Raw genomic sequence first — 7,500 nt, forward strand, 5'->3', positions numbered from 1 at the left:
TTTCTCGTTTAGCCTTTCAAACCGCGTTGCTGTTGTCGTTTCCATCCTCCCTCCCCATTGATAGTGTCGCTCTTTGGCTTGGTGTCTACAACACTCTCACCTCTTTTTCCTCATCTTGCCTGTCTCCTCTCCTGGTCCCTCTTGTGCCTCTCTCCTTCTTCCTCTTTGTCTATACTCTTCTCTCCTCCAAATTCCCCTTTTAACCTCGACTTCTCTACTGTTATTTTTCTCTCTCTCCTTTCCTTCCGCTCCTCTTCCTTTCCTTTCCCTTTGCCTTCTGTTCCCTTTGCTTCCCTGTCACTGTCTTCACTCCTGTCATCGCTTTCTTTTTCCACTGCCGTTGCTTTTCTAATATCTCTCCTATTCTTCTTTCCTTTCCCCATCCCTCTTTTCCAACTCATCTATTTTTTCTTTCCCTCCCCTTTTCACCCCTTGTTTTCCCAAACCTTCTTCCATCTCTCTTTCAGCCTATTTCTTCTCTTCTGGTTCGTGGACCCACCAGAGAGGAACAGAAGTGGTCACGACTTAGATAAATTCATCTTCTCGCCAGCCTCGTTTTACGCGGTATCTTGTTTTACGCGGCATCTCGTCATTTTAGTTGGGGTCTCCTAGATTCCCTTCCTTCAGCTAATTTCGTTTCCACCCTCCTGCTTCATCTATGCTCCTCCTCTTCCTGCCAACTTTGTCGCCCGCCCACCCTCCTCCCGACATTCATCATCATCTTCCTCTTTTCTTTTCTTTTTTCCCTTTCGCCGACCCCTCTGTTAACTTCGTTTTCCCGTAATTGCTTCCTTCTCCTCATCTTCTTCGCCATATCCTTGAACTCCTAATTTCGTTATTTTCTTGACGTCGTGCCGGTGGTGCGCAGAGCTGCGCGACGATGAAACATGTGACTTCTTGATACAGACTGCCGGAAACGTGTTTTTTGGTGACGGGAAACGATCACGAAGGAAGTGTTTTACTCGTAGTGTTTCGTGGCCGAACACAAATTCGTGCCCTTTAAAGTGTTCCTCAAGTGTCGTAAACAACGGTAGTGCTACACAGTGTTTCTCTAATCGGTGTTGCAACTGTTCCATTCATCAACAAGTGATGTGAAGTGTGGTTTCGAGACTCGTGAAACTGCTGTCTGTTTGTGGATGAACGGTCATTTCGTGTTTTAAGGAGTATTTCATAGTATATTTTGATATCGCATAATTTGTTACATATTACGTGGTTAATAAATTATTTTTTATTCTTTTTTACCAAAATTTGATCCCCATTAAAAGCTAGTGTCCTATTTCGAGGTACTGTTTTGGTTGCTGCTGGGCGATTCTGTTTAGTTTAGAGGAAAGCGTTTGGAGTCTAAAGGGTTGAAAACAAAGACTTGAGGTATGAGCCCTTTGTAGTCTGTTGTCCTCTTTTGAGACTTTATTCTGGCTAGCGCCATCCGGTTCCATTCAACTTAAAAGAAAAAATGTTGTTACTAGTAGATGAATTGATAAAAGTTTTACTATTTACTGAAGCTGATGTCGATTAGTGAGACCCGAAATGTGTCGATAGGTGACGAGATGCCGCGCGTAAAACAAGACACCGCTTAACTTTCAGTGGGACGCACTCAGTTCGCCCTCTTCTGTGAGAGTCACGTGTCACGTGCAGGCTTTCCCGGTGTCACGTGCTCTGCCGGTACTCGGAAGCTTACTATGTGGACACCCGAAACTGGCCCATGATATGTTGGAACAGTGCAAGTAAAAATTTCAAGTATTTTGTAATCAAAGTGAATTTTTTTGTAAATAGTTGTATTACTGCTTCAAAGAAATGTGTATTTGCATATTTTTGGTATAGCATGGGTCAGTTTTGGGTGTCGCTGCAGTATGACTGAGAATATCAAGTACTAGATTACCATAATCCGTCTACAATCCACCGGGTTCTGTGTGTCAAATTTCCCTTGTGTCAGCCTGCGTTAGCTTATGCAACCATGGTCAGTGCTCTCAGGTGGGATGGGGGGGGGGTGGGGTGTCACCACGTAACATCATAGGCCATCGTATGCAACAGGCAGACGAATGTGCTCCATTGCAAGCGCAGCTGCTGCTTGATGGTTGCGTGGAGTGTGGGGGGGGGGAGCAGAGAGGGTGGGTTTTGTGTGGTGGGTGCTGGAGAGGATCACAGGAGATTTGCTTGATGGTTGGTCGGGTGGGGCTGGACATCACGACATAACTACGTTATCTCCCCCTTTCTCAATAGTAATTGGATTGTAACTTGTCTTGAGTAACAGCTTCCATATCGGGTGACATTTTTCCTTTCAGAGCCTGGATGGCGTTAGGTTAATTCATTAATTCATTCAAATCCGTGACAACTTCCTCGGCTACGGAATGGCTATCTTCTATTCCAGCTGAGGAACAGGAGATTTTATGCACCTGAGGAGGTGGAGCCTGCTTTGAAGGGAGCTCAAGACTTCCTTCAGACCGGAGTCCCCTCCTTTGACAAAAAAAAAAAAAAAAAAAAAAAAAAAAAAAAAAAAAAAAAAAAAAAAAAAAAAAAAAAAAAAAAAAAAAAAAAAAAAAAAAAAAAAAAAATCCCTTGCTAAAATAAAATGGACAAAGCTCTTCGACCGTCCTGAAAATGTTAATTGGCAAGTGTGGGTACTATGATCCCGACACAAATTGCTACTTTGCAGGTCCCTTCTCATTAATGTGGCGAACGATAGATTTTGTTATGACCAGAGTAAAAAAAATTCAACACTTTTACTGTTTTTATGACTTTTATGATTAATTTTGATTGTCGCTAGGTGATTTTATTAAAAAAAAAAGCCAAAGACGATCCGCACCTGATTAAGATCATCTCGAGTGTACCTCCATTAATCCTTTCACTGCGTTTTACAACTTTGTTGTTTATTTTAGCTGCTGCTAGGCAGTTTTATAAAGTCGAGGGGAAACTTCCTCCACAGCGCCGTAACAGAATTACTTCAATACTCTTCATTCTTGTGGCATTTTCCCTTGATCATCGTAGTTCAGCCAGCTAATCGTCAAAGGTCCGAGTCAATCAGGATCTACCAACTGCTTTGCAATGACGTCATAAAGGGGTTTCCAGGCATCTGAATGATTTATGGTAGCATTTATTGACATCTAGATATGGTTTTATATGACCAGCAAAGTAGAAAAGAATTGTAATTGAACAATTGCTTGTCAGTTATTTTCTTTTGTATTGAGATTACGGTACCTTTAGTATAATACTGACAAATAAACAACTGATGCCAAATAGGTTATCACACTCTCAATGATTCAAGAAATACTTTGATAAAGGTTTTCGGAAAACAAAAGCCGCATAACTGCAGCGAAATACAAAATATTGTTTTTTCAATGTTTTGATATGTTTCCCTATTGATTCCAAAACCAGCTTTCATTTATGCTTTTATTTGTACCCATATCTTAGGTTCGCAACAAATGAGAGATCAATCTATACTCTTTAGTAAAATTTCAAATGTCCTTCTCTGCGGTACTCTAAATCGGTCAATGTATTTTCTGAATTGATAAAATAATTCTGCAGTTATCGTCATATCGCGTCACGCCAGAAAGACAGCCATGCCTTTGCTCTGTCGTTGACCTGACAGAGGTTTAGGGATGTTATGTGTATCGGACTCGAGAGGGGGCGGCGGCAGGTAGATGATGATGATGGTCCATGGTCCGACTTTGGCGTCCGCATTGACAGCAGGCTGTGTTCTCGGCGAGTTCCCATGTTACCAGGTTGGTTTTGGTTTTTCCGACCACAGTTCTTGCCCGATTCAGCGCACACCATTCTCTTCTCTGCGGTGTAGTTCCTTTCGACAATTTTCCTGGGGCTTGGGGATGGTTGAGTGCTGTAGGGTTGCTTGTTCCATCTCGTCCCATTGTTTTATTCTGAAATTTCTGGGTGTTACGTTTGTTGGCAAACTTATGGATTCTGCAGTAGGTGATTGTTTATTAATAAGATTTCATTTCTCGACTTGAATGCACGCTTCTTACAGGCAAGGCATTGCTCACAAACTAGATCCAATCTAAATGGCCTACTATCTTGATTCAGAGGATGAAGGATTCATTAACTAAATTTGTACAATCAGAACAACTAAGTCTGATTGAAAAATAATGTTCTAAGTCATGATGAAGAGAATTGTCTGAGATCTTGTACGTTTCCATGCTTGGTCAAGTAAATATCATCGTTAACCAAACCACTAGGCACTCGCATGTTATGTGTCAACAAAAATAAGAACACTTAAAAGAAAACTAAGGTTTCTTTACCTACCTTCATAAAGGTAAAGAAGATTGTAAATAATATATAAGTTGATAATATCATTCAAATGTGGATGACGTGGGTAATTTTTAATTAGTATTCTAGCCACTGCAATAGCTTTATTTACAAAATTACCTATTTCAATTCAATGGGAGGCTAAGAGACTATTTTATGTGACTCACATCTCTCTAACACTTCTTAGGTTTGAAAGTTAATATTCTAGTAAATTTCACTAATCTACAAGATTATGTACACTTAACCTTTCTACATCACTAATGGTAATGTTTCTGTAGTACATGTATAGTGCATATATTTGAAAGTTAGTATTCTAATAAATTTCATCATAAATGTAAGTTTGCAAATTAAATTATCATGATGCAAACTTTATATTCTATTTCCATTAATCAAAGCTCTTCAAGTTTTGACTTTTAGAATAATATTACAATTAATCCAATTGCTTTGTTACCAATACAATTTTGATGTCTATTATTACATGTATATAATGTCCAAAATATTATCAAATTCAAAATTTACTGGCCACTATGATGTTTTTATAATTCATTGGTCATTATATATTTATTTGAATTATCATACATCTAAATAACGACGGTTCAAGCCCTCCAAAGTTCCTAATTTTTCTCAAGTACCCCCCTGGGAAATTATTATTTGTCTACCCACAAAGATATTTACTTGTTATTTTGCAATCAAGTAAACAATTCCAAGGAAATTATACTCAATAGCAATCACCGCAACGAAATAAAAATAGCTTTATATATTTGTTTTGAGATAATAAAAGTGATAGTTACTCTTCACATGTCACTATGAAATTATAATATATTTTTTTCTGATATTACTGAAAAACATGGCCATGCCCTTCGTGCCAAAGCCTTTGTATTTTGCCATATGCACTAGAGAAATCAAAATGTGTTTGTGAGGAGTTTAAATAAAAAAAATTTTTAAGGGAAAATTGATCTTTCAAGCTCAAAAAATAAAATAAAGGAAAAGAGGAGAGGAAGAAGAAGAAGAAGAGGAAGAAGAAGGAGAAGGAGGAGAAGAAGAAGAAGAGGAAGAAAGAAAAAAAGAAAAGAAAAAAGACTTGCATGTAAAGTAAGCCTGTCCTCCTTCCCTGTACTGAGCTTTCCCCAGGGCTTCTTTCACCCCTCCATCGCATTGGCCTATTTACACATTTCTAACCTCCAGGTTGATATACTTCTTAATGATATATACTGTATATATATATATAATATATATATATATATATATATATATATATATATATATTACAATCGTGGTTGATTACACTTAATTCTTTCTCTTAGTATTATTTTCTTACAATATTGCCACATTTACATGCCATTTTGCACCAATTTTTTCCATATATTGTCTAAACTAATTTTCTTACTCTTGGTCAGCTGGATTTTAATTAATTGTTAAACTGATTAACTTAATCATTAGTTAATTTGTTACATGATAAGCAAATACTTGGCACGGTATTGTAAGAGACATCAACAAATCAACGACAAATGTCTTGGTCAAATTCGTGACTGAGATAATTCTAATTAAGCGAGGGAATTATCTTGATGAAGAAGATAAGTATATTACACTTATCATACAATTTCCACACTTCCGGGAATTTGCACGAAACTCGCACGAAATTGCGCTTTCATAGTGGATAATCGAGGAATATTCGCTCAATCCACCTCTTCCTCTCCCGGCCCCCCTCCTTTCTCTCTCTCTCTCTCTCTCTCTCTCTCTCTCTCTCTCTCTCTCTCTCTCTCTCTCTCTCTCTCTCTCTCTCTCTCTCTCTCTCTCTCTCCCTCTCTCTCTCTCTCTCTCTCTCTCTCTCTCTCTCTCTCTCTCTCTCTCTCTCTCTCTCTCTTTCTCTCTCTCTCTCTTTCAATCTCTCTCCCCCTCTCTCTCTCTCTCTCTTTCTCACTCTCTTTCTCTCTCTCTCTTTCAATCTCTCTCCCTCTCTCTCTCTCTCTTTCTCACTCTCTTTCTCTCTCTCTCTCTCTCTCTCTCTCTCTCTCTCTCTCTCTCTCTCTCTCTCTCTCTCTCTCTCTCTCTCTCTCTCTCTCTCTCTCTCTCTCTCTCTCTCTCTCTCTCTCTCTCTCTCTCTCTCTCTCTCTCTCTCTCTCTCTCTCTCTCTCTCTCTCTCTCTATCTCTCTCTTATATGTGTGCAAATATATACTGTGTATATATATATATATATATATATATATATATATATGTATATATATATATGTGCATATATATATGTATATATGTATACATATATATATATATATATATATATATATATATGTATGTATATTTCTATAGTTGTGCAGCAGATCCTCTTTTAAGCAAATATCATTGAGCTTTATAGCAGCTTTTGCGTCCACGATTTTATTTGCTGGCATTCTTGACTTTTTTCGTGTTGGCGCGCTGCGTGGTGCTCAGTTCAATAATTAACTGGCTAACCAACATGTTGTTTGGCCAGTTGATTAGAGAACTCAGCACCACGCGGCAAGCCAACATAAGAAAAGTCGAGAATGCCAGCAAAAAACTCGTGAACGCAGAAGCTCCTGCAAAATTGGATTATATATATATATATATATATGCATATATATATATATATATATATATATATATATATATATAAATATATATAAACATATATATATATACATATATATATATATATATATATATATATATGTATATATATGTATATATATACATATATGTGTGTGTCTGCGTATATATATATATATATATACATATATATATATATATATATATATATATACATATGTGTGTGTGTGTGTGTGTGTGTGTGTATGTGTGCGTGAATATATATATACATATATATATATATATGTATGCATATAATATATATATATATATTTATATATATATATATATATATATATATATATGTATATATATATATGTATGTATATATATGTATAATATATATATCATGCAGAAACCACAGGGAAATTAAAGTTCGAAATACTAAAAGTTTTCGTCTATTGCGATATCCTCAGAGGATGTCGCAATACACGAAAACGTTTAGTATTCCGAACTTTAATTTCCCTGCCGTTTCTGCATGATCATTTACTCACGCGTTTTTTTTGTGATTATTTTTGCAATATATATATATATATATATATATATATATATATATATATATATATTATATATATATGTATATATATGTATATATATATATGTATGTATATATATAGATGTATATATATATACATATATAT

General features: G+C 36.6%; 1 protein-coding gene across 6 annotated transcripts in view; it reads left to right on the forward strand.

Annotated features, from left to right (window-relative positions):
* The window catches only part of LOC143017862 (uncharacterized), a 406,996-nt gene that overhangs the window by 625 nt on the left and 398,871 nt on the right, over nt 1-7,500 (forward strand). The gene's annotated exons all lie outside the window — the stretch shown is intronic.

Source organism: Oratosquilla oratoria, chromosome 33 (genome assembly GCF_046742065.1).
Source record: "Oratosquilla oratoria isolate Oo_2021 chromosome 33, ASM4674206v1, whole genome shotgun sequence".
Taxonomy (NCBI): Eukaryota; Metazoa; Arthropoda; class Malacostraca; order Stomatopoda; family Squillidae; genus Oratosquilla; species Oratosquilla oratoria.